Source organism: Parasteatoda tepidariorum, chromosome 2 (genome assembly GCF_982258835.1).
Source record: "Parasteatoda tepidariorum strain Cologne lab strain chromosome 2, Ptep-v5.0, whole genome shotgun sequence".
Classification (NCBI taxonomy): Eukaryota; Metazoa; Arthropoda; class Arachnida; order Araneae; family Theridiidae; genus Parasteatoda; species Parasteatoda tepidariorum.
The window spans coordinates 38,265,240-38,292,069 of NC_141756.1; the positions used below are offsets into that span (position 1 = coordinate 38,265,240).

The following is a 26,830-nucleotide window of genomic DNA, read 5'->3' on the forward strand; positions in this document are numbered from 1 at the left end:
TCTGCGTATTTTTGAAGTTAATTTTATTTTAAAACTTATTACCATTAATATAATTATTAGTAACATTAATATCAATTAATAAAATACAATGAAAATTATTACTGATTTTTGTTAATTATTTTTACTATCTAGCATTACATGGCAATATGTACTAAGATATTTTTTGAATTATAAATATATATTATTTATTTATGTATTTATTATTATTATTATTTTTACTATCTAGCATTATCTGACAATATGTACTAAGATATTTTTGAATCATAAATATATATTATTTATTTATGTATTTATTATTATCAATATTTTTTTAGCTTCAATAAAATTATCAAGCATATTTTTTCTATGAACAAAATTAGGAAAATGAAATATTTATCATATAAAATGATAATAGATGACCATGTTTTAATAAAGGATAATAGAAATCACCACTTTATAAACCTCAGATGTTTTCGACCCGTCGACCGGGATCAGTGGCGTGGTCTTGTAATCCAGCTACTTGGAGAACAAGGCTCTTGGAAGTCTTGAGGTTGGGAGTTCTGTCCTCTGTTCGTCTATGTTGAGCAGGCGTCCGCATTAAGCACGATCACGATATGGTGGAACCGGAGGAGTCCGGAGTTACCAGGTCGTCTAAGGAGAAGCGAACCAGCCCAGGCCAGAAACGGAGCAGGCGAAAGTTCCCGCATTGTGCAGTAATGGGACAGCGCTTGTGAATAGAGAACAGTTGTCAGCCCAATCAATACAGTCAGACCAGCCTTTTTAATGATTGTTTCTTATAATTATCTTTTTCTGCGTATTTTTGAAGTTAATTTTATTTTAAAACTTATTAACATTAATATAATTATTAGTAACATTAATATCAATTAATAAAATACAATGAAAATTATTACTGATTTTTGTTAATTATTTTTACTATCTAGCATTACATGGCAATATGTACTAAGATATTTTTTGAATTATAAATATATATTATTCATTTATGTATTTATTATTATTTTTACTATCTAGCATTATCTGGAAATATGTACTAAGATATTTTTGAATCATAAATATATATTATTTATTTATGTATTTATTATTATCAATATTTTTTTAGCTTCAATAAAATTATCAAGCATATTTTTTCTATGAACAAAATTAGGAAAATGAAATATTTATCATATAAAATGATAATAGATGACCATGTTTTAATAAAGGATAATAGAAATCACCACTTTATAAACCTCAGATGTTTTCGACCCGTCGACCGGGATCAGTGGCGTGGTCTTGTAATCCAGCTACTTGGAGGTCCAGGCTGTTGGAAGTCTTGAGGTTGGGAGTTCTGTCCTCTGTTCGTCTATGTTGAGCAGGCGTCCGCATTAAGCACGATGTCGATATGGTGGAACCGGAGGAGTCCGGAGTTACCAGGTCGTCTAAGGAGAAGCGAACCAGCCCAGGCCAGAAACGGAGCAGGCGAAAGTTCCCGCATTGTGCAGTAATGGGACAGCGCTTGTGAATAGAGAACAGTTGTCAGCCCAATCAATACAGTCAGACACAGCCTTTTTAATGATTGTTTCTTATAATTATCTTTTTCTGCGTATTTTTGAAGTTAATTTTATTTTAAAACTTATTAACATTAATATAATTATTAGTAACATTAATATCAATTAATAAAATACAATGAAAATTATTACTGATTTTTGTTAATTATTTTTACTATCTAGCATTACATGGCAATATGTACTAAGATATTTTTTGAATTATAAATATATATTATTTATTTATGTATTTATTATTATTATTATTTTTACTATCTAGCATTATCTGACAATATGTACTAAGATATTTTTGAATCATAAATATATATTATTTATTTATGTATTTATTATTATCATTATATTTTTAGCTTCAATAAAATTATCAAGCATATTTTTTCTATGAACAAAATTAGGAAAATGAAATATTTATCATATAAAATGATAATAGATGACCTTGTTTTAATAAAGGATAATAGAAATCACCACTTTATAAACCTAAGATGTTTTCGACCTGTCGACCGGGATCAGTGGCGTGGTCTTGTAATCCAGCTACTTGGAGGTCCAGGCTGTTGGAAGTCTTGAGGTTGGGAGTTCTGTCCTCTGTTCGTCTATGTTGAGCAGGCGTCCGCATTAAGCACGATGTCGATATGGTGGAACCGGAGGAGTCCGGAGTTACCAGGTCGTCTAAGGAGGAGCGAACCAGCCCAGGCCGGAAACGGAGCAGGCGAAAGTTCCCGCATTGTGCAGTAATGGGACATCGCTTGTGAATAGAGAACAGTTGGCAGCCCAATCAATACAGTCAGACACAGCCTTTTTAATGATTGTTTCTTATAATTATCTTTTTCTGCGTATTTTTGAAGTTAATTTTATTTTAAAACTTATTACCATTAATATAATTATTAGTAACATTAATATCAATTAATAAAATACATTGAAAATTATTACTGATTTTTGTTAATTATTTTTACTATCTAGCATTACATGGCAATATGTACTAAGATATTTTTTGAATTATAAATATATATTATTTATTTATGTATTTATTAATATTATTATTTTTACTATCTAGCATTATCTGACAATATGTACTAAGATATTTTTGAATCATAAATATATATTATTTATTTATGTATTTATTATTATCAATATTTTTTTAGCTTCAATAAAATTATCAAGCATATTCTTTCTATGAACAAAATTAGGAAAATGAAATATTTATCATATAAAATGATAATAGATGACCATGTTTTAATAAAGGATAATAGAAATCACCACTTTATAAACCTCAGATAATTTCGACCCGTCGACCGGGATCAGTGGCGTGGTCTTGTAATCCAGCTACTTGGAGAACAAGGCTCTTGGAAGTCTTGAGGTTGGGAGTTCTGTCCTCTGTTCGTCTATGTTGAGCAGGCGTCCGCATTAAGCACGATGTCGATATGGTGGAACCGGAGGAGTCCGGAGTTACCAGGTCGTCTAAGGAGGAGCGAACCAGCCCAGGCCGGAAACGGAGCAGGCGAAAGTTCCCGCATTGTGCAGTAATGGGACATCGCTTGTGAATAGAGAACAGTTGGCAGCCCAATCAATACAGTCAGACACAGCCTTTTTAATGATTGTTTCTTATAATTATCTTTTTCTGCGTATTTTTGAAGTTAATTTTATTTTAAAACTTATTACCATTAATATAATTATTAGTAACATTAATATCAATTAATAAAATACAATGAAAATTATTACTGATTTTTGTTAATTATTTTTACTATCTAGCATTACATGGCAATATGTACTAAGATATTTTTTGAATTATAAATATATATTATTTATTTATGTATTTATTATTATTATTATTTTTACTATCTAGCATTATCTGACAATATGTACTAAGATATTTTTGAATCATAAATATATATTATTTATTTATGTATTTATTATTATCAATATTTTTTTAGCTTCAATAAAATTATCAAGCATATTTTTTCTATGAACAAAATTAGGAAAATGAAATATTTATCATATAAAATGATAATAGATGACCATGTTTTAATAAAGGATAATAGAAATCACCACTTTATAAACCTCAGATGTTTTCGACCCGTCGACCGGGATCAGTGGCGTGGTCTTGTAATCCAGCTACTTGGAGAACAAGGCTCTTGGAAGTCTTGAGGTTGGGAGTTCTGTCCTCTGTTCGTCTATGTTGAGCAGGCGTCCGCATTAAGCACGATCACGATATGGTGGAACCGGAGGAGTCCGGAGTTACCAGGTCGTCTAAGGAGAAGCGAACCAGCCCAGGCCAGAAACGGAGCAGGCGAAAGTTCCCGCATTGTGCAGTAATGGGACAGCGCTTGTGAATAGAGAACAGTTGTCAGCCCAATCAATACAGTCAGACCAGCCTTTTTAATGATTGTTTCTTATAATTATCTTTTTCTGCGTATTTTTGAAGTTAATTTTATTTTAAAACTTATTAACATTAATATAATTATTAGTAACATTAATATCAATTAATAAAATACAATGAAAATTATTACTGATTTTTGTTAATTATTTTTACTATCTAGCATTACATGGCAATATGTACTAAGATATTTTTTGAATTATAAATATATATTATTCATTTATGTATTTATTATTATTTTTACTATCTAGCATTATCTGGAAATATGTACTAAGATATTTTTGAATCATAAATATATATTATTTATTTATGTATTTATTATTATCAATATTTTTTTAGCTTCAATAAAATTATCAAGCATATTTTTTCTATGAACAAAATTAGGAAAATGAAATATTTATCATATAAAATGATAATAGATGACCATGTTTTAATAAAGGATAATAGAAATCACCACTTTATAAACCTCAGATGTTTTCGACCCGTCGACCGGGATCAGTGGCGTGGTCTTGTAATCCAGCTACTTGGAGGTCCAGGCTGTTGGAAGTCTTGAGGTTGGGAGTTCTGTCCTCTGTTCGTCTATGTTGAGCAGGCGTCCGCATTAAGCACGATGTCGATATGGTGGAACCGGAGGAGTCCGGAGTTACCAGGTCGTCTAAGGAGAAGCGAACCAGCCCAGGCCAGAAACGGAGCAGGCGAAAGTTCCCGCATTGTGCAGTAATGGGACAGCGCTTGTGAATAGAGAACAGTTGTCAGCCCAATCAATACAGTCAGACACAGCCTTTTTAATGATTGTTTCTTATAATTATCTTTTTCTGCGTATTTTTGAAGTTAATTTTATTTTAAAACTTATTAACATTTATATAATTATTAGTAACATTAATATCAATTAATAAAATACAATGAAAATTATTACTGATTTTTGTTAATTATTTTTACTATCTAGCATTACATGGCAATATGTACTAAGATATTTTTTGAATTATAAATATATATTATTTATTTATGTATTTATTATTATTATTATTTTTACTATCTAGCATTATCTGACAATATGTACTAAGATATTTTTGAATCATAAATATATATTATTTATTTATGTATTTATTATTATCATTATATTTTTAGCTTCAATAAAATTATCAAGCATATTTTTTCTATGAACAAAATTAGGAAAATGAAATATTTATCATATAAAATGATAATAGATGACCTTGTTTTAATAAAGGATAATAGAAATCACCACTTTATAAACCTAAGATGTTTTCGACCTGTCGACCGGGATCAGTGGCGTGGTCTTGTAATCCAGCTACTTGGAGGTCCAGGCTGTTGGAAGTCTTGAGGTTGGGAGTTCTGTCCTCTGTTCGTCTATGTTGAGCAGGCGTCCGCATTAAGCACGATGTCGATATGGTGGAACCGGAGGAGTCCGGAGTTACCAGGTCGTCTAAGGAGGAGCGAACCAGCCCAGGCCGGAAACGGAGCAGGCGAAAGTTCCCGCATTGTGCAGTAATGGGACATCGCTTGTGAATAGAGAACAGTTGGCAGCCCAATCAATACAGTCAGACACAGCCTTTTTAATGATTGTTTCTTATAATTATCTTTTTCTGCGTATTTTTGAAGTTAATTTTATTTTAAAACTTATTACCATTAATATAATTATTAGTAACATTAATATCAATTAATAAAATACAATGAAAATTTTTACTGATTTTTGTTAATTATTTTTACTATCTAGCATTACATGGCAATATGTACTAAGATATTTTTTGAATTATAAATATATATTATTTATTTATGTATTTATTAATATTATTATTTTTACTATCTAGCATTATCTGACAATATGTACTAAGATATTTTTGAATCATAAATATATATTATTTATTTATGTATTTATTATTATCAATATTTTTTTAGCTTCAATAAAATTATCAAGCATATTCTTTCTATGAACAAAATTAGGAAAATGAAATATTTATCATATAAAATGATAATAGATGACCATGTTTTAATAAAGGATAATAGAAATCACCACTTTATAAACCTCAGATAATTTCGACCCGTCGACCGGGATCAGTGGCGTGGTCTTGTAATCCAGCTACTTGGAGAACAAGGCTCTTGGAAGTCTTGAGGTTGGGAGTTCTGTCCTCTGTTCGTCTATGTTGAGCAGGCGTCCGCATTAAGCACGATGTCGATATGGTGGAACCGGAGGAGTCCGGAGTTACCAGGTCCTCTAAGGAGGAGCGAACCAGCCCAGGCCGGAAACGGAGCAGGCGAAAGTTCCCGCATTGTGCAGTAATGGGACATCGCTTGTGAATAGAGAACAGTTGGCAGCCCAATCAATACAGTCAGACACAGCCTTTTTAATGATTGTTTCTTATAATTATCTTTTTCTGCGTATTTTTGAAGTTAATTTTATTTTAAAACTTATTACCATTAATATAATTATTAGTAACATTAATATCAATTAATAAAATACAATGAAAATTATTACTGATTTTTGTTAATTATTTTTACTATCTAGCATTACATGGCAATATGTACTAAGATATTTTTTGAATTATAAATATATATTATTTATTTATGTATTTATTATTATTATTATTTTTACTATCTAGCATTATCTGACAATATGTACTAAGATATTTTTGAATCATAAATATATATTATTTATTTATGTATTTATTATTATCAATATTTTTTTAGCTTCAATAAAATTATCAAGCATATTTTTTCTATGAACAAAATTAGGAAAATGAAATATTTATCATATAAAATGATAATAGATGACCATGTTTTAATAAAGGATAATAGAAATCACCACTTTATAAACCTCAGATGTTTTCGACCCGTCGACCGGGATCAGTGGCGTGGTCTTGTAATCCAGCTACTTGGAGAACAAGGCTCTTGGAAGTCTTGAGGTTGGGAGTTCTGTCCTCTGTTCGTCTATGTTGAGCAGGCGTCCGCATTAAGCACGATCACGATATGGTGGAACCGGAGGAGTCCGGAGTTACCAGGTCGTCTAAGGAGAAGCGAACCAGCCCAGGCCAGAAACGGAGCAGGCGAAAGTTCCCGCATTGTGCAGTAATGGGACAGCGCTTGTGAATAGAGAACAGTTGTCAGCCCAATCAATACAGTCAGACCAGCCTTTTTAATGATTGTTTCTTATAATTATCTTTTTCTGCGTATTTTTGAAGTTAATTTTATTTTAAAACTTATTAACATTAATATAATTATTAGTAACATTAATATCAATTAATAAAATACAATGAAAATTATTACTGATTTTTGTTAATTATTTTTACTATCTAGCACTACATGGCAATATGTACTAAGATATTTTTTGAATTATAAATATATATTATTCATTTATGTATTTATTATTATTTTTACTATCTAGCATTATCTGGAAATATGTACTAAGATATTTTTGAATCATAAATATATATTATTTATTTATGTATTTATTATTATCAATATTTTTTTAGCTTCAATAAAATTATCAAGCATATTTTTTCTATGAACAAAATTAGGAAAATGAAATATTTATCATATAAAATGATAATAGATGACCATGTTTTAATAAAGGATAATAGAAATCACCACTTTATAAACCTCAGATGTTTTCGACCCGTCGACCGGGATCAGTGGCGTGGTCTTGTAATCCAGCTACTTGGAGGTCCAGGCTGTTGGAAGTCTTGAGGTTGGGAGTTCTGTCCTCTGTTCGTCTATGTTGAGCAGGCGTCCGCATTAAGCACGATGTCGATATGGTGGAACCGGAGGAGTCCGGAGTTACCAGGTCGTCTAAGGAGAAGCGAACCAGCCCAGGCCGGAAACGGAGCAGGCGAAAGTTCCCGCATTGTGCAGTAATGGGACAGCGCTTGTGAATAGAGAACAGTTGTCAGCCCAATCAATACAGTCAGACACAGCCTTTTTAATGATTGTTTCTTATAATTATCTTTTTCTGCGTATTTTTGAAGTTAATTTTATTTTAAAACTTATTAACATTAATATAATTATTAGTAACATTAATATCAATTAATAAAATACAATGAAAATTATTACTGATTTTTGTTAATTATTTTTACTATCTAGCATTACATGGCAATATGTACTAAGATATTTTTTGAATTATAAATATATATTATTTATTTATGTATTTATTATTATTATTATTTTTACTATCTAGCATTATCTGACAATATGTACTAAGATATTTTTGAATCATAAATATATATTATTTATTTATGTATTTATTATTATCATTATATTTTTAGCTTCAATAAAATTATCAAGCATATTTTTTCTATGAACAAAATTAGGAAAATGAAATATTTATCATATAAAATGATAATAGATGACCTTGTTTTAATAAAGGATAATAGAAATCACCACTTTATAAACCTAAGATGTTTTCGACCTGTCGACCGGGATCAGTGGCGTGGTCTTGTAATCCAGCTACTTGGAGGTCCAGGCTGTTGGAAGTCTTGAGGTTGGGAGTTCTGTCCTCTGTTCGTCTATGTTGAGCAGGCGTCCGCATTAAGCACGATGTCGATATGGTGGAACCGGAGGAGTCCGGAGTTACCAGGTCGTCTAAGGAGGAGCGAACCAGCCCAGGCCGGAAACGGAGCAGGCGAAAGTTCCCGCATTGTGCAGTAATGGGACATCGCTTGTGAATAGAGAACAGTTGGCAGCCCAATCAATACAGTCAGACACAGCCTTTTTAATGATTGTTTCTTATAATTATCTTTTTCTGCGTATTTTTGAAGTTAATTTTATTTTAAAACTTATTACCATTAATATAATTATTAGTAACATTAATATCAATTAATAAAATACAATGAAAATTATTACTGATTTTTGTTAATTATTTTTACTATCTAGCATTACATGGCAATATGTACTAAGATATTTTTTGAATTATAAATATATATTATTTATTTATGTATTTATTAATATTATTATTTTTACTATCTAGCATTATCTGACAATATGTACTAAGATATTTTTGAATCATAAATATATATTATTTATTTATGTATTTATTATTATCAATATTTTTTTAGCTTCAATAAAATTATCAAGCATATTCTTTCTATGAACAAAATTAGGAAAATGAAATATTTATCATATAAAATGATAATAGATGACCATGTTTTAATAAAGGATAATAGAAATCACCACTTTATAAACCTCAGATAATTTCGACCCGTCGACCGGGATCAGTGGCGTGGTCTTGTAATCCAGCTACTTGGAGAACAAGGCTCTTGGAAGTCTTGAGGTTGGGAGTTCTGTCCTCTGTTCGTCTATGTTGAGCAGGCGTCCGCATTAAGCACGATGTCGATATGGTGGAACCGGAGGAGTCCGGAGTTACCAGGTCCTCTAAGGAGGAGCGAACCAGCCCAGGCCGGAAACGGAGCAGGCGAAAGTTCCCGCATTGTGCAGTAATGGGACATCGCTTGTGAATAGAGAACAGTTGGCAGCCCAATCAATACAGTCAGACACAGCCTTTTTAATGATTGTTTCTTATAATTATCTTTTTCTGCGTATTTTTGAAGTTAATTTTATTTTAAAACTTATTACCATTAATATAATTATTAGTAACATTAATATCAATTAATAAAATACAATGAAAATTATTACTGATTTTTGTTAATTATTTTTACTATCTAGCATTACATGGCAATATGTACTAAGATATTTTTTGAATTATAAATATATATTATTTATTTATGTATTTATTATTATTATTATTTTTACTATCTAGCATTATCTGACAATATGTACTAAGATATTTTTGAATCATAAATATAGATTATTTATTTATGTATTTATTATTATCAATATTTTTTTAGCTTCAATAAAATTATCAAGCATATTTTTTCTATGAACAAAATTAGGAAAATGAAATATTTATCATATAAAATGATAATAGATGACCATGTTTTAATAAAGGATAATAGAAATCACCACTTTATAAACCTCAGATGTTTTCGACCCGTCGACCGGGATCAGTGGCGTGGTCTTGTAATCCAGCTCCTTGGAGAACAAGGCTCTTGGAAGTCTTGAGGTTGGGAGTTCTGTCCTCTGTTCGTCTATGTTGAGCAGGCGTCCGCATTAAGCACGATCACGATATGGTGGAACCGGAGGAGTCCGGAGTTACCAGGTCGTCTAAGGAGAAGCGAACCAGCCCAGGCCAGAAACGGAGCAGGCGAAAGTTCCCGCATTGTGCAGTAATGGGACAGCGCTTGTGAATAGAGAACAGTTGTCAGCCCAATCAATACAGTCAGACCAGCCTTTTTAATGATTGTTTCTTATAATTATCTTTTTCTGCGTATTTTTGAAGTTAATTTTATTTTAAAACTTATTAACATTAATATAATTATTAGTAACATTAATATCAATTAATAAAATACAATGAAAATTATTACTGATTTTTGTTAATTATTTTTACTATCTAGCACTACATGGCAATATGTACTAAGATATTTTTTGAATTATAAATATATATTATTTATTTATGTATTTATTATTATTATTATTTTTACTATCTAGCATTATCTGACAATATGTACTAAGATATTTTTGAATCATAAATATAGATTATTTATTTATGTATTTATTATTATCAATATTTTTTTAGCTTCAATAAAATTATCAAGCATATTTTTTCTATGAACAAAATTAGGAAAATGAAATATTTATCATATAAAATGATAATAGATGACCATGTTTTAATAAAGGATAATAGAAATCACCACTTTATAAACCTCAGATGTTTTCGACCCGTCGACCGGGATCAGTGGCGTGGTCTTGTAATCCAGCTCCTTGGAGAACAAGGCTCTTGGAAGTCTTGAGGTTGGGAGTTCTGTCCTCTGTTCGTCTATGTTGAGCAGGCGTCCGCATTAAGCACGATCACGATATGGTGGAACCGGAGGAGTCCGGAGTTACCAGGTCGTCTAAGGAGAAGCGAACCAGCCCAGGCCAGAAACGGAGCAGGCGAAAGTTCCCGCATTGTGCAGTAATGGGACAGCGCTTGTGAATAGAGAACAGTTGTCAGCCCAATCAATACAGTCAGACCAGCCTTTTTAATGATTGTTTCTTATAATTATCTTTTTCTGCGTATTTTTGAAGTTAATTTTATTTTAAAACTTATTAACATTAATATAATTATTAGTAACATTAATATCAATTAATAAAATACAATGAAAATTATTACTGATTTTTGTTAATTATTTTTACTATCTAGCACTACATGGCAATATGTACTAAGATATTTTTTGAATTATAAATATATATTATTCATTTATGTATTTATTATTATTTTTACTATCTAGCATTATCTGGAAATATGTACTAAGATATTTTTGAATCATAAATATATATTATTTATTTATGTATTTATTATTATCAATATTTTTTTAGCTTCAATAAAATTATCAAGCATATTTTTTCTATGAACAAAATTAGGAAAATGAAATATTTATCATATAAAATGATAATAGATGACCATGTTTTAATAAAGGATAATAGAAATCACCACTTTATAAACCTCAGATGTTTTCGACCCGTCGACCGGGATCAGTGGCGTGGTCTTGTAATCCAGCTACTTGGAGGTCCAGGCTGTTGGAAGTCTTGAGGTTGGGAGTTCTGTCCTCTGTTCGTCTATGTTGAGCAGGCGTCCGCATTAAGCACGATGTCGATATGGTGGAACCGGAGGAGTCCGGAGTTACCAGGTCGTCTAAGGAGAAGCGAACCAGCCCAGGCCAGAAACGGAGCAGGCGAAAGTTCCCGCATTGTGCAGTAATGGGACAGCGCTTGTGAATAGAGAACAGTTGTCAGCCCAATCAATACAGTCAGACACAGCCTTTTTAATGATTGTTTCTTATAATTATCTTTTTCTGCGTATTTTTGAAGTTAATTTTATTTTAAAACTTATTAACATTAATATAATTATTAGTAACATTAATATCAATTAATAAAATACAATGAAAATTATTACTGATTTTTGTTAATTATTTTTACTATCTAGCATTACATGGCAATATGTACTAAGATATTTTTTGAATTATAAATATATATTATTTATTTATGTATTTATTATTATTATTATTTTTACTATCTAGCATTATCTGACAATATGTACTAAGATATTTTTGAATCATAAATATATATTATTTATTTATGTATTTATTATTATCATTATATTTTTAGCTTCAATAAAATTATCAAGCATATTTTTTCTATGAACAAAATTAGGAAAATGAAATATTTATCATATAAAATGATAATAGATGACCTTGTTTTAATAAAGGATAATAGAAATCACCACTTTATAAACCTAAGATGTTTTCGACCTGTCGACCGGGATCAGTGGCGTGGTCTTGTAATCCAGCTACTTGGAGGTCCAGGCTGTTGGAAGTCTTGAGGTTGGGAGTTCTGTCCTCTGTTCGTCTATGTTGAGCAGGCGTCCGCATTAAGCACGATGTCGATATGGTGGAACCGGAGGAGTCCGGAGTTACCAGGTCGTCTAAGGAGGAGCGAACCAGCCCAGGCCGGAAACGGAGCAGGCGAAAGTTCCCGCATTGTGCAGTAATGGGACATCGCTTGTGAATAGAGAACAGTTGGCAGCCCAATCAATACAGTCAGACACAGCCTTTTTAATGATTGTTTCTTATAATTATCTTTTTCTGCGTATTTTTGAAGTTAATTTTATTTTAAAACTTATTACCATTAATATAATTATTAGTAACATTAATATCAATTAATAAAATACAATGAAAATTATTACTGATTTTTGTTAATTATTTTTACTATCTAGCATTACATGGCAATATGTACTAAGATATTTTTTGAATTATAAATATATATTATTTATTTATGTATTTATTAATATTATTATTTTTACTATCTAGCATTATCTGACAATATGTACTAAGATATTTTTGAATCATAAATATATATTATTTATTTATGTATTTATTATTATCAATATTTTTTTAGCTTCAATAAAATTATCAAGCATATTCTTTCTATGAACAAAATTAGGAAAATGAAATATTTATCATATAAAATGATAATAGATGACCATGTTTTAATAAAGGATAATAGAAATCACCACTTTATAAACCTCAGATAATTTCGACCCGTCGACCGGGATCAGTGGCGTGGTCTTGTAATCCAGCTACTTGGAGAACAAGGCTCTTGGAAGTCTTGAGGTTGGGAGTTCTGTCCTCTGTTCGTCTATGTTGAGCAGGCGTCCGCATTAAGCACGATGTCGATATGGTGGAACCGGAGGAGTCCGGAGTTACCAGGTCCTCTAAGGAGGAGCGAACCAGCCCAGGCCGGAAACGGAGCAGGCGAAAGTTCCCGCATTGTGCAGTAATGGGACATCGCTTGTGAATAGAGAACAGTTGGCAGCCCAATCAATACAGTCAGACACAGCCTTTTTAATGATTGTTTCTTATAATTATCTTTTTCTGCGTATTTTTGAAGTTAATTTTATTTTAAAACTTATTACCATTAATATAATTATTAGTAACATTAATATCAATTAATAAAATACAATGAAAATTATTACTGATTTTTGTTAATTATTTTTACTATCTAGCATTACATGGCAATATGTACTAAGATATTTTTTGAATTATAAATATATATTATTTATTTATGTATTTATTATTATTATTATTTTTACTATCTAGCATTATCTGACAATATGTACTAAGATATTTTTGAATCATAAATATATATTATTTATTTATGTATTTATTATTATCAATATTTTTTTAGCTTCAATAAAATTATCAAGCATATTTTTTCTATGAACAAAATTAGGAAAATGAAATATTTATCATATAAAATGATAATAGATGACCATGTTTTAATAAAGGATAATAGAAATCACCACTTTATAAACCTCAGATGTTTTCGACCCGTCGACCGGGATCAGTGGCGTGGTCTTGTAATCCAGCTACTTGGAGAACAAGGCTCTTGGAAGTCTTGAGGTTGGGAGTTCTGTCCTCTGTTCGTCTATGTTGAGCAGGCGTCCGCATTAAGCACGATCACGATATGGTGGAACCGGAGGAGTCCGGAGTTACCAGGTCCTCTAAGGAGGAGCGAACCAGCCCAGGCCAGAAACGGAGCAGGCGAAAGTTCCCGCATTGTGCAGTAATGGGACAGCGCTTGTGAATAGAGAACAGTTGTCAGCCCAATCAATACAGTCAGACCAGCCTTTTTAATGATTGTTTCTTATAATTATCTTTTTCTGCGTATTTTTGAAGTTAATTTTATTTTAAAACTTATTAACATTAATATAATTATTAGTAACATTAATATCAATTAATAAAATACAATGAAAATTATTACTGATTTTTGTTAATTATTTTTACTATCTAGCACTACATGGCAATATGTACTAAGATATTTTTTGAATTATAAATATATATTATTCATTTATGTATTTATTATTATTTTTACTATCTAGCATTATCTGGAAATATGTACTAAGATATTTTTGAATCATAAATATATATTATTTATTTATGTATTTATTATTATCAATATTTTTTTAGCTTCAATAAAATTATCAAGCATATTTTTTCTATGAACAAAATTAGGAAAATGAAATATTTATCATATAAAATGATAATAGATGACCATGTTTTAATAAAGGATAATAGAAATCACCACTTTATAAACCTCAGATGTTTTCGACCCGTCGACCGGGATCAGTGGCGTGGTCTTGTAATCCAGCTACTTGGAGGTCCAGGCTGTTGGAAGTCTTGAGGTTGGGAGTTCTGTCCTCTGTTCGTCTATGTTGAGCAGGCGTCCGCATTAAGCACGATGTCGATATGGTGGAACCGGAGGAGTCCGGAGTTACCAGGTCGTCTAAGGAGAAGCGAACCAGCCCAGGCCAGAAACGGAGCAGGCGAAAGTTCCCGCATTGTGCAGTAATGGGACAGCGCTTGTGAATAGAGAACAGTTGTCAGCCCAATCAATACAGTCAGACACAGCCTTTTTAATGATTGTTTCTTATAATTATCTTTTTCTGCGTATTTTTGAAGTTAATTTTATTTTAAAACTTATTAACATTAATATAATTATTAGTAACATTAATATCAATTAATAAAATACAATGAAAATTATTACTGATTTTTGTTAATTATTTTTACTATCTAGCATTACATGGCAATATGTACTAAGATATTTTTTGAATTATAAATATATATTATTTATTTATGTATTTATTATTATTATTATTTTTACTATCTAGCATTATCTGACAATATGTACTAAGATATTTTTGAATCATAAATATATATTATTTATTTATGTATTTATTATTATCATTATATTTTTAGCTTCAATAAAATTATCAAGCATATTTTTTCTATGAACAAAATTAGGAAAATGAAATATTTATCATATAAAATGATAATAGATGACCTTGTTTTAATAAAGGATAATAGAAATCACCACTTTATAAACCTAAGATGTTTTCGACCTGTCGACCGGGATCAGTGGCGTGGTCTTGTAATCCAGCTACTTGGAGGTCCAGGCTGTTGGAAGTCTTGAGGTTGGGAGTTCTGTCCTCTGTTCGTCTATGTTGAGCAGGCGTCCGCATTAAGCACGATGTCGATATGGTGGAACCGGAGGAGTCCGGAGTTACCAGGTCGTCTAAGGAGGAGCGAACCAGCCCAGGCCGGAAACGGAGCAGGCGAAAGTTCCCGCATTGTGCAGTAATGGGACATCGCTTGTGAATAGAGAACAGTTGGCAGCCCAATCAATACAGTCAGACACAGCCTTTTTAATGATTGTTTCTTATAATTATCTTTTTCTGCGTATTTTTGAAGTTAATTTTATTTTAAAACTTATTAACATTAATATAATTATTAGTAACATTAATATCAATTAATAAAATACAATGAAAATTATTACTGATTTTTGTTAATTATTTTTACTATCTAGCATTACATGGCAATATGTACTAAGATATTTTTTGAATTATAAATATATATTATTTATTTATGTATTTATTATTATTATTATTTTTACTATTTAGCATTATCTGACAATATGTACTAAGATATTTTTGAATCATAAATATATATTATTTATTTATGTATTTATTATTATCAATATTTTTTTAGCTTCAATAAAATTATCAAGCATATTTTTTCTATGAACAAAATTAGGAAAATGAAATATTTATCATATAAAATGATAATAGATGACCATGTTTTAATAAAGGATAATAGAAATCACCACTTTATAAACCTCAGATGTTTTCGACCCGTCGACCGGGATCAGTGGCGTGGTCTTGTAATCCAGCTACTTGGAGGTCCAGGCTGTTGGAAGTCTTGAGGTTGGGAGTTCTGTCCTCTGTTCGTCTATGTTGAGCAGGCGTCCGCATTAAGCACGATGTCGATATGGTGGAACCGGAGGAGTCCGGAGTTACCAGGTCGTCTAAGGAGAAGCGAACCAGCCCAGGCCAGAAACGGAGCAGGCGAAAGTTCCCGCATTGTGCAGTAATGGGACAGCGCTTGTGAATAGAGAACAGTTGTCAGCCCAATCAATACAGTCAGACACAGCCTTTTTAATGATTGTTTCTTATAATTATCTTTTTCTGCGTATTTTTGAAGTTAATTTTATTTTAAAACTTATTAACATTAATATAATTATTAGTAACATTAATATCAATTAATAAAATACAATGAAAATTATTACTGATTTTTGTTAATTATTTTTACTATCTAGCATTACATGGCAATATGTACTAAGATATTTTTTGAATTATAAATATATATTATTTATTTATGTATTTATTATTATTATTATTTTTACTATCTAGCATTATCTGACAATATGTACTAAGATATTTTTGAATCATAAATATATATTATTTATTTATGTATTTATTATTATCATTATATTTTTAGCTTCAATAAAATTATCAAGCATATTTTTTCTATGAACAAAATTAGGAAAATGAAATATTTATCATATAAAATGATAATAGATGACCTTGTTTTAATAAAGGATAATAGAAATCACCACTTTATAAACCTAAGATGTTTTCGACCTGTCGACCGGGATCAGTGGCGTGGTCTTGTAATCCAGCTACTTGGAGGTCCAGGCTGTTGGAAGTCTTGAGGTTGGGAGTTCTGTCCTCTGTTCGTCTATGTTGAGCAGGCGTCCGCATTAAGCACGATGTCGATATGGTGGAACCGGAGGAGTCCGGAGTTACCAGGTCGTCTAAGGAGGAGCGAACCAGCCCAGGCCGGAAACGGAGCAGGCGAAAGTTCCCGCATTGTGCAGTAATGGGACATCGCTTGTGAATAGAGAACAGTTGGCAGCCCAATCAATACAGTCAGACACAGCCTTTTTAATGATTGTTTCTTATAATTATCTTTTTCTGCGTATTTTTGAAGTTAATTTTATTTTAAAACTTATTACCATTAATATAATTATTAGTAACATTAATATCAATTAATAAAATACAATGAAAATTATTACTGATTTTTGTTAATTATTTTTACTATCTAGCATTACATGGCAATATGTACTAAGATATTTTTTGAATTATAAATATATATTATTTATTTATGTATTTATTATTATTATTATTTTTACTATCTAGCATTATCTGACAATATGTACTAAGATATTTTTGAATCATAAATATATATTATTTATTTATGTATTTATTATTATCAATATTTTTTTAGCTTCAATAAAATTATCAAGCATATTTTTTCTATGAACAAAATTAGGAAAATGAAATATTTATCATATAAAATGATAATAGATGACCATGTTTTAATAAAGGATAATAGAAATCACCACTTTATAAACCTCAGATGTTTTCGACCCGTCGACCGGGATCAGTGGCGTGGTCTTGTAATCCAGCTACTTGGAGAACAAGGCTCTTGGAAGTCTTGAGGTTGGGAGTTCTGTCCTCTGTTCGTCTATGCTGAGCAGGCGTCCGCATTAAGCACGATGTCGATATGGTGGAACCGGAGGAGTCCGGAGTTACCAGGTCGTCTAAGGAGAAGCGAACCAGCCCAGGCCAGAAACGGAGCAGGCGAAAGTTCCCGCATTGTGCAGTAATGGGACAGCGCTTGTGAATAGAGAACAGTTGTCAGCCCAATCAATACAGTCAGACCAGCCTTTTTAATGATTGTTTCTTATAATTATCTTTTTCTGCGTATTTTTGAAGTTAATTTTATTTTAAAACTTATTAACATTAATATAATTATTAGTAACATTAATATCAATTAATAAAATACAATGAAAATTATTACTGATTTTTGTTAATTATTTTTACTATCTAGCATTACATGGCAATATGTACTAAGATATTTTTTGAATTATAAATATATATTATTCATTTATGTATTTATTATTATTTTTACTATCTAGCATTATCTGGAAATATGTACTAAGATATTTTTGAATCATAAATATATATTATTTATTTATGTATTTATTATTATCAATATTTTTTTAGCTTCAATAAAATTATCAAGCATATTTTTTCTATGAACAAAATTAGGAAAATGAAATATTTATCATATAAAATGATAATAGATGACCATGTTTTAATAAAGGATAATAGAAATCACCACTTTATAAACCTCAGATGTTTTCGACCCGTCGACCGGGATCAGTGGCGTGGTCTTGTAATCCAGCTACTTGGAGGTCCAGGCTGTTGGAAGTCTTGAGGTTGGGAGTTCTGTCCTCTGTTCGTCTATGTTGAGCAGGCGTCCGCATTAAGCACGATGTCGATATGGTGGAACCGGAGAAGTCCGGAGTTACCAGGTCGTCTAAGGAGAAGCGAACCAGCCCAGGCCAGAAACGGAGCAGGCGAAAGTTCCCGCATTGTGCAGTAATGGGACAGCGCTTGTGAATAGAGAACAGTTGTCAGCCCAATCAATACAGTCAGACACAGCCTTTTTAATGATTGTTTCTTATAATTATCTTTTTCTGCGTATTTTTGAAGTTAATTTTATTTTAAAACTTATTAACATTAATATAATTATTAGTAACATTAATATCAATTAATAAAATACAATGAAAATTATTACTGATTTTTGTTAATTATTTTTACTATCTAGCATTACATGGCAATATGTACTAAGATATTTTTTGAATTATAAATATATATTATTTATTTATGTATTTATTATTATTATTATTTTTACTATCTAGCATTATCTGACAATATGTACTAAGATATTTTTGAATCATAAATATATATTATTTATTTATGTATTTATTATTATCATTATATTTTTAGCTTCAATAAAATTATCAAGCATATTTTTTCTATGAACAACATTAGGAAAATGAAATATTTATCATATAAAATGATAATAGATGACCTTGTTTTAATAAAGGATAATAGAAATCACCACTTTATAAACCTAAGATGTTTTCGACCTGTCGACCGGGATCAGTGGCGTGGTCTTGTAATCCAGCTACTTGGAGGTCCAGGCTGTTGGAAGTCTTGAGGTTGGGAGTTCTGTCCTCTGTTCGTCTATGTTGAGCAGGCGTCCGCATTAAGCACGATGTCGATATGGTGGAACCGGAGGAGTCCGGAGTTACCAGGTCGTCTAAGGAGGAGCGAACCAGCCCAGGCCGGAAACGGAGCAGGCGAAAGTTCCCGCATTGTGCAGTAATGGGACATCGCTTGTGAATAGAGAACAGTTGGCAGCCCAATCAATACAGTCAGACACAGTCTTTTTAATGATTGTTTCTTATAATTATCTTTTTCTGCGTATTTTTGAAGTTAATTTTATTTTAAAACTTATTAACATTAATATAATTATTAGTAACATTAATATCAATTAATAAAATACAATGAAAATTATTACTGATTTTTGTTAATTATTTTTACTATCTAGCATTACATGGCAATATGTACTAAGATATTTTTTGAATTATAAATATATATTATTTATTTATGTATTTATTATTATTATTATTTTTACTATCTAGCATTATCTGACAATATGTACTAAGATATTTTTGAATCATAAATATATATTATTTATTTATGTATTTATTATTATCAATATTTTTTTAGCTTCAATAAAATTATCAAGCATATTTTTTCTATGAACAAAATTAGGAAAATGAAATATTTATCATATAAAATGATAATAGATGACCATGTTTTAATAAAGGATAATAGAAATCACCACTTTATAAACCTCAGATGTTTTCGACCTGTCGACCGGGATCAGTGGCGTGGTCTTGTAATCCAGCTACTTGGAGGTCCAGGCTGTTGGAAGTCTTGAGGTTGGGAGTTCTGTCCTCGGTTCGTCTATGTTGAGCAGGCGTCCGCATTAAGCACGATGTCGATATGGTGGAACCGGAGGAGTCCGGAGTACCAGGTCGTCTAAGGAGGAGCGAACCAGCCCAGGCCGGAAACGGAGCAGGCGAAAGTTCCCGCATTGTGCAGTAATGGGACATCGCTTGTGAATAGAGAACAGTTGTCAGCCCAATCGATACCGTCAGACACAGCCTTTTTAATGATTGTTTCTTATAATTATCTTTTTCTGCGTATTTTTGAAGTTAATTTTATTTTAAAACTTATTAACTTTAATATAATTATTAGTATCATTAATATCAATTAATAAAATACAATGAAAATTATTACTGATTTTTGTTAATTATTTTTACTATCTAGCATTACATGGCAATATGTACTAAGATATTTTTTGAATTATAAATATATATTATTCATTTATGTATTTATTATTATTATTATTTTCACTATCTAGCATTATCTGGAAATATGTACTAAGATATTTTTGAATCATAAATATATATTATTTATTTATGTATTTATTATTATCATTATTTTTTTAGCTTCAATAAAATTATCAAGCATATTTTTTCTATGAACAAAATTAGGAAAATGAAATATCTATCATATAAAATGATAATAGATGACCATGTTTTAATAAAGGATAATAGAAATCACCACTTTATAAACCTCAGATGTTTTCTACCTGTCGAACGGGATCAGTGGCGTGGTCTTGTAATCCAGCTACTTGGAGGTCCAGGCTGTTGGATGTCTTGAGGTTGGGAGTTCTGTCCTCTGTTCGTCTATGTTGAGCAGGCGTCCGCATTAAGCACGATGTCGATATGGTGGAACCGGAGGAGTCCGGAGTTACCAGGTCGTCTAAGGAGGAGCGAACCAGCCCAAGCCGGAAACGGAGCAGGCGAAAGTTCCCGCATTGTGCAGTAATGGGACATCGCATGTAAATAGAGAACAGTTGGCAGCCCAATCAATACAGTCAGACACAGCCTTTTTAATGATTGTTTTTTATAATTATCTTTTTCTGCGTATTTTTGAAGTTAATTTTATTTTAAAACTTATTAACATTAATATAATTATTAGTAACATTAATATCAATTAATAAAATACAATGAAAATTATTACTGATTTTTGTTAATTATTTTTACTATCTAGCATTACATGGCAATATGTACAAAGATATTTTATGAATTATAAATATATATTATTCATTTATGTATTTATTATTATTTTTACTATCTAGCATTATCTGGAAATATGTACTAAGATATTTTTGAATCATAAATATATATTATTTATTTATGTATTTATTATTATCATTATTTTTTTAGCTTCAATAAAATTATCAAGCATATTTTTTCTATGAACAAAATTAGGAAAATGAAATATCTATCATATAAAATGATAATAGATGACAATGTTTTAATAAAGGATAATAGAAATCACCACTTTATAATCCTCAGATGTTTTCTACCTGTCGACCGGGATCAGTGGCGTGGTACTTGGCTACTTGGAGGTCCAGGCTGTTGGATGTCTTGAGGTTGGGAGTTCTGTCCTCTGTTCGTCTATGTTGAGCAGGCGTCCGCATTAAGCACGATGTCGATATGGTGGAACCGGAGGAGTCCGGAGTTACCAGGTCGTCTAAGGAGAAGCGAACCAGCCCAGGCCAGAAACGGATCAGGCGAAAGTTCCCGCATTGTGCAGTAATGGGACAGCGCTTGTGAATAGAGAACAGTTGGCAGCCAAATCAATACAGTCAGACACAGCCTTTTTAATGATTGTTTCTTATAATTATCTTTTTCTGCGTATTTTTGAAGTTAATTTTATTTTAACACTTATTAACATTAATATAATTATTAGTAACATTAATATCAATTAATAAAATACAATGAAAATTATTACTGATTTTTGTTAATTATTTTTACTATCTAGCATTACATGGCAATATGTACTAAGATATTTTTTGAATTATAAATATATATTATTTATTTATGTATTTATTATTATTATTATTTTTACTATCTAGCATTATCTGACAATATGTACTAAGATATTTTTGAATCATAAATATATATTATTTATTTATGTATTTATTATTATCATTATTTTTTTAGCTTCAATAAAATTATCAAGCATATTTTTTCTATGAACAAAACTAGGAAAATGAAATATTTATCATATAAAATGATAATAGATGACCATGTTTTAATAAAGGATAATAGAAATCACCACTTTATAAACCTCAGATGTTTTCGACCTGTCGACCGGGATCAGTGGCGTGGTCTTGTAATCCAGCTACTTGGAGGTCCAGGCTGTTGGAAGTCTTGAGGTTGGGAGTTCTGTCCTCTGTTCGTCTATGTTGAGCAGGCGTCCGCATTAAGCACGATGTCGATATGGTGGAACCGGAGGAGTCCGGAGTTACCAGGTCGTCTAAGGAGGAGCGAACCAGCCCAGGCCGGAAACGGAGCAGGCGAAAGTTCCCGCATTGTGCAGTAATGGGACATCGCTTGTGAATAGAGAACAGTTGTCAGCCCAATCAATACAGTCAGACACAGCCTTTTTAATGATTGTTTCTTATAATTATCTTTTTCTGCGTATTTTTGAAGTTAATTTTATTTTAAAACTTATTAACATTAATATAATTATTAGTATCATTAATATCAATTAATAAAATACAATGAAAATTATTACTGATTTTTGTTAATTATTTTTACTATCTAGCATTACATGGCAATATGTACTAAGATATTTTTTGAATTATAAATATATATTATTCATTTATGTATTTATTATTATTATTATTTTCACTATCTAGCATTATCTGGAAATATGCACTAAGATATTTTTGAATCATAAATATATATTATTTATTTATGTATTTATTATTATCATTATTTTTTTAGCTTCAATAAAATTATCAAGCATATTTTTTCTATGAACAAAATTAGGAAAATGAAATATCTATCATATAAAATGATAATAGATGACCATGTTTTAATAAAGGATAATAGAAATCACCACTTTATAAACCTCAGATGTTTTCTACCTGTCGAACGGGATCAGTGGCGTGGTCTTGTAATCCAGCTACTTGGAGGTCCAGGCTGTCTGATGTCTTGAGGTTGGGAGTTCTGTCCTCTGTTCGTCTATGTTGAGCAGGCGTCCGCATTAAGCACGATGTCGATATGGTGGAACCGGAGGAGTCCGGAGTTACCAGGTCGTCTAAGGAGGAGCGAACCAGCCCAGGCCGGAAACGGAGCAGGCGAAAGTTCCCGCATTGTGCAGTAATGGGACATCGCTTGTGAATAGAGAACAGTTGGCAGCCCAATCAAGACAGTCAGACACAGCCTTTTTAATGATTGTTTTTTATAATTATCTTTTTCTGCGTATTTTTGAAGTTAATTTTATTTTAAAACTTATTAACATTAATATAATTATTATTAACATTAATATCAATTAATAAAATACAATGAAAATTATTAATGATTTTTGTTAATTATTTTTACTATCTAGCATTACATGTCAATATGTACTAAGATATTTTTTGAATTATAAATATATATTATTCATTTATGTATTTATTATTATTTTTACTATCTAGCATTATCTGGAAATATGTACTAAGATATTTTTGAATCATAAATATAAATTATTTATTTATGTATTTATTATTATCATTATTTTTTTAGCTTCAATAAAATTATCAAGCATATTTTTTCTATGAACAAAATTAGGAAAATGAAATATCTATCATATAAAATGATAATAGATGACCATGTTTTAATAAAGGATAATAGAAATCACCACTTTATAAACCTCAGATGTTTTCTACCTGTCGAACGGGATCAGTGGCGTGGTCTTGTAATCCAGCTACTTGGAGGTCCAGGCTGTTGGATGTCTTGAGGTTGGGAGTTCTGTCCTCTGTTCGTCTATGTTGAGCAGGCGTCCGCATTAAGCACGATGTCGATATGGTGGAACCGGAGGAGTCCGGAGTTACCAGGTCGTCTAAGGAGGAGCGAACCAGCCCAGGCCGGAAACGGAGCAGGCGAAAGTTCCCGCATTGTGCAGTAATGGGACATCGCATGTAAATAGAGAACAGTTGGCAGCCCAATCAATACAGTCAGACACAGCCTTTTTAATGATTGTTTTTTATAATTATCTTTTTCTGCGTATTTTTGAAGTTAATTTTATTTTAAAACTTATTAACATTAATATAATTATTATTAACATTAATATCAATTAATAAAATACAATGAAAATTATTACTGATTTTTGTTAATTATTTTTACTATCTAGCATTACATGGCAATATGTACTAAGATATTTTATGAATTATAAATATATATTATTCATTTATGTATTTATTATTATTTTTACTATCTAGCATTATCTGGAAATATGTACTAAGATATTTTTGAATCATAAATATATATTATTTATTTATGTATTTATTATTATCATTATTTTTTTAGCTTCAATAAAATTATCAAGCATATTTTTTCTATGAACAAAATTAGGAAAATGAAATATCTATCATATAAAATGATAATAGATGACAATGTTTTAATAAAGGATAATAGAAATCACCACTTTATAATCCTCAGATGTTTTCTACCTGTTGACCGGGATCAGTGGCGTGGTACTTGGCTACTTGGAGGTCCAGGCTGTTGGATGTCTTGAGGTTGGGAGTTCTGTCCTCTGTTCGTCTATGTTGAGCAGGCGTCCGCATTAAGCACGATGTCGATATGGTGGAACCGGAGGAGTCCGGAGTTACCAGGTCGTCTAAGGAGAAGCGAACCAGCCCAGGCCAGAAACGGATCAGGCGAAAGTTCCCGCATTGTGCAGTAATGGGACAGCGCTTGTGAATAGAGAACAGTTGGCAGCCAAATCAATACAGTCAGACACAGCCTTTTTAATGATTGTTTCTTATAATTATCTTTTTCTGCGTATTTTTGAAGTTAATTTTATTTTAACACTTATTAACATTAATATAATTATTAGTAACATTAATATCAATTAATAAAATACAATGAAAATTATTACTGATTTTTGTTAATTATTTTTACTATCTAGCATTACATGGCAATATGTACTAAGATATTTTTTGAATTATAAATATATATTATTTATTTATGTATTTATTATTATTATTATTTTTACTATCTAGCATTATCTGACAATATGTACTAAGATATTTTTGAATCATAAATATATATTATTTATTTATGTATTTATTATTATCATTATTTTTTTAGCTTCAATAAAATTATCAAGCATATTTTTTCTATGAACAAAACTAGGAAAATGAAATATTTATCATATAAAATGATAATAGATGACCATGTTTTAATAAAGGATAATAGAAATCACCACTTTATAAACCTCAGATGTTTTCGACCTGTCGACCGGGATCAGTGGCGTGGTCTTGTAATCCAGCTACTTGGAGGTCCAGGCTGTTGGAAGTCTTGAGGTTGGGAGTTCTGTCCTCTGTTCGTCTATGTTGAGCAGGCATCCGCATTAAGCACGATGTCGATATGCTGGAACCGGAGGAGTCCGGAGTTTCCAGGTCGTCTAAGGAGGAGCGAACTAGCCCAGGCCGGAAACGAAGCAGGCGAAAGTTCCCGCATTGTGCAGTAATGGGACATCGCTTGTGAATAGAGAACAGTTGTCAGCCCAATCAATACAGTCAGACACAGCCTTTTTAATGATTGTTTCTTATAATTATCTTTTTCTACGTATTTTTGAAGTTAATTTTATTTTAAAACTTATTAACATTAATATAATTATTAGTAACATTAATATCAATTAATAAAATACAATGAAAATTATTACTGATTTTTGTTAATTATTTTTACTATCTAGCATTACATGGCAATATGTACTAAGATATTTTTTGAATTATAAATATATATTATTCATTTATGTATTTATTATTATTATTATTTTCACTATCTAGCATTATCTGACAATATGTACTAAGATATTTTTGAATCATAAATATATATTATTTATTTATGTATTTATTATTATCATTATTTTTTTAGCTTCAATAAAATTATCAAGCATATTTTTTCTATGAACAAAATTAGGAAAATGAAATATCTATCATATAAAATGATAATAGATGACCATGTTTTAATAAAGGATAATAGAAATCACCACTTTATAAACCTCAGATGTTTTCTACCTGTCGACCGGGATCAGTGGCGTGGTCTTGTAATCCAGCTACTTGGTGGTCCAGGCTGTTGGATGTCTTGAGGTTGGGAGTTCTGTCCTCTGTTCGTCTATGTTGAGCAGGCGTCCGCATTAAGCACGATGTCGATATGGTGGAACCGGAGGAGTCCGGAGTTACCAGGTCGTCTAAGGAGGAGCGAACCAGCCCAGGCCGGAAACGGAGCAGGCGAAAGTTCCCGCATTGTGCAGTAATGGGACATCGCTTGTGAATAGAGAACAGTTGGCAGCCCAATCAATACAGTCAGACACAGCCTTTTTAATGATTGTTTCTTATAATTATCTTTTTCTGCGTATTTTTGAAGTTAATTTTATTTTAAAACTTATTAACATTAATATAATTATTATTAACATTAATATCAATTA

The 26,830-nt window shown here is 31.0% G+C and overlaps 34 non-coding genes across 34 annotated transcripts; all 34 read left to right on the forward strand.

Moving 5' to 3' along the window:
• The first annotated feature begins 465 nt into the window (after nt 1–465).
• LOC147815195 (signal recognition particle RNA) lies at nt 466–760 on the forward strand. The gene has a single exon (XR_015432215.1).
• Nucleotides 761–1,245: 485 nt separating this feature from the next.
• On the forward strand, nt 1,246–1,543 carry LOC147815196 (signal recognition particle RNA). Its single transcript, XR_015432190.1, has one exon.
• Nucleotides 1,544–2,034: 491 nt separating this feature from the next.
• Nucleotides 2,035–2,332, forward strand: LOC147815197 (signal recognition particle RNA). Its single transcript, XR_015432173.1, has one exon.
• A 493-nt stretch (nt 2,333–2,825) lies between these two features.
• Nucleotides 2,826–3,121, forward strand: LOC147815198 (signal recognition particle RNA). Its single transcript, XR_015432201.1, has one exon.
• A 493-nt stretch (nt 3,122–3,614) lies between these two features.
• On the forward strand, nt 3,615–3,909 carry LOC147815199 (signal recognition particle RNA). The gene has a single exon (XR_015432216.1).
• A 485-nt stretch (nt 3,910–4,394) lies between these two features.
• Nucleotides 4,395–4,692, forward strand: LOC147815200 (signal recognition particle RNA). The gene has a single exon (XR_015432191.1).
• Nucleotides 4,693–5,183: 491 nt separating this feature from the next.
• LOC147815201 (signal recognition particle RNA) lies at nt 5,184–5,481 on the forward strand. The gene has a single exon (XR_015432174.1).
• Nucleotides 5,482–5,974: 493 nt separating this feature from the next.
• Nucleotides 5,975–6,270, forward strand: LOC147815202 (signal recognition particle RNA). Its single transcript, XR_015432205.1, has one exon.
• Nucleotides 6,271–6,763: 493 nt separating this feature from the next.
• LOC147815203 (signal recognition particle RNA) lies at nt 6,764–7,058 on the forward strand. The gene has a single exon (XR_015432217.1).
• A 485-nt stretch (nt 7,059–7,543) lies between these two features.
• LOC147815204 (signal recognition particle RNA) lies at nt 7,544–7,841 on the forward strand. The gene has a single exon (XR_015432183.1).
• Nucleotides 7,842–8,332: 491 nt separating this feature from the next.
• On the forward strand, nt 8,333–8,630 carry LOC147815205 (signal recognition particle RNA). Its single transcript, XR_015432175.1, has one exon.
• Nucleotides 8,631–9,123: 493 nt separating this feature from the next.
• On the forward strand, nt 9,124–9,419 carry LOC147815206 (signal recognition particle RNA). The gene has a single exon (XR_015432206.1).
• A 493-nt stretch (nt 9,420–9,912) lies between these two features.
• Nucleotides 9,913–10,207, forward strand: LOC147815207 (signal recognition particle RNA). Its single transcript, XR_015432219.1, has one exon.
• Nucleotides 10,208–10,700: 493 nt separating this feature from the next.
• Nucleotides 10,701–10,995, forward strand: LOC147815208 (signal recognition particle RNA). The gene has a single exon (XR_015432221.1).
• A 485-nt stretch (nt 10,996–11,480) lies between these two features.
• Nucleotides 11,481–11,778, forward strand: LOC147815209 (signal recognition particle RNA). Its single transcript, XR_015432192.1, has one exon.
• A 491-nt stretch (nt 11,779–12,269) lies between these two features.
• LOC147815210 (signal recognition particle RNA) lies at nt 12,270–12,567 on the forward strand. Its single transcript, XR_015432177.1, has one exon.
• Nucleotides 12,568–13,060: 493 nt separating this feature from the next.
• Nucleotides 13,061–13,356, forward strand: LOC147815211 (signal recognition particle RNA). The gene has a single exon (XR_015432207.1).
• A 493-nt stretch (nt 13,357–13,849) lies between these two features.
• Nucleotides 13,850–14,144, forward strand: LOC147815212 (signal recognition particle RNA). Its single transcript, XR_015432218.1, has one exon.
• Nucleotides 14,145–14,629: 485 nt separating this feature from the next.
• Nucleotides 14,630–14,927, forward strand: LOC147815213 (signal recognition particle RNA). Its single transcript, XR_015432193.1, has one exon.
• Nucleotides 14,928–15,418: 491 nt separating this feature from the next.
• LOC147815214 (signal recognition particle RNA) lies at nt 15,419–15,716 on the forward strand. The gene has a single exon (XR_015432178.1).
• Nucleotides 15,717–16,207: 491 nt separating this feature from the next.
• LOC147815215 (signal recognition particle RNA) lies at nt 16,208–16,505 on the forward strand. The gene has a single exon (XR_015432194.1).
• Nucleotides 16,506–16,996: 491 nt separating this feature from the next.
• LOC147815216 (signal recognition particle RNA) lies at nt 16,997–17,294 on the forward strand. The gene has a single exon (XR_015432179.1).
• Nucleotides 17,295–17,787: 493 nt separating this feature from the next.
• Nucleotides 17,788–18,082, forward strand: LOC147815217 (signal recognition particle RNA). Its single transcript, XR_015432211.1, has one exon.
• Nucleotides 18,083–18,567: 485 nt separating this feature from the next.
• On the forward strand, nt 18,568–18,865 carry LOC147815218 (signal recognition particle RNA). Its single transcript, XR_015432197.1, has one exon.
• A 491-nt stretch (nt 18,866–19,356) lies between these two features.
• Nucleotides 19,357–19,654, forward strand: LOC147815219 (signal recognition particle RNA). Its single transcript, XR_015432182.1, has one exon.
• Nucleotides 19,655–20,145: 491 nt separating this feature from the next.
• LOC147815220 (signal recognition particle RNA) lies at nt 20,146–20,442 on the forward strand. Its single transcript, XR_015432208.1, has one exon.
• A 491-nt stretch (nt 20,443–20,933) lies between these two features.
• Nucleotides 20,934–21,231, forward strand: LOC147815221 (signal recognition particle RNA). The gene has a single exon (XR_015432195.1).
• A 485-nt stretch (nt 21,232–21,716) lies between these two features.
• LOC147815222 (signal recognition particle RNA) lies at nt 21,717–22,008 on the forward strand. The gene has a single exon (XR_015432212.1).
• A 491-nt stretch (nt 22,009–22,499) lies between these two features.
• LOC147815223 (signal recognition particle RNA) lies at nt 22,500–22,797 on the forward strand. Its single transcript, XR_015432181.1, has one exon.
• Nucleotides 22,798–23,288: 491 nt separating this feature from the next.
• On the forward strand, nt 23,289–23,586 carry LOC147815224 (signal recognition particle RNA). Its single transcript, XR_015432188.1, has one exon.
• Nucleotides 23,587–24,071: 485 nt separating this feature from the next.
• Nucleotides 24,072–24,369, forward strand: LOC147815225 (signal recognition particle RNA). Its single transcript, XR_015432184.1, has one exon.
• Nucleotides 24,370–24,854: 485 nt separating this feature from the next.
• LOC147815226 (signal recognition particle RNA) lies at nt 24,855–25,146 on the forward strand. Its single transcript, XR_015432213.1, has one exon.
• Nucleotides 25,147–25,637: 491 nt separating this feature from the next.
• Nucleotides 25,638–25,935, forward strand: LOC147815227 (signal recognition particle RNA). Its single transcript, XR_015432210.1, has one exon.
• Nucleotides 25,936–26,426: 491 nt separating this feature from the next.
• Nucleotides 26,427–26,724, forward strand: LOC147815228 (signal recognition particle RNA). Its single transcript, XR_015432172.1, has one exon.
• The last annotated feature ends 106 nt before the right edge of the window (nt 26,725–26,830 follow it).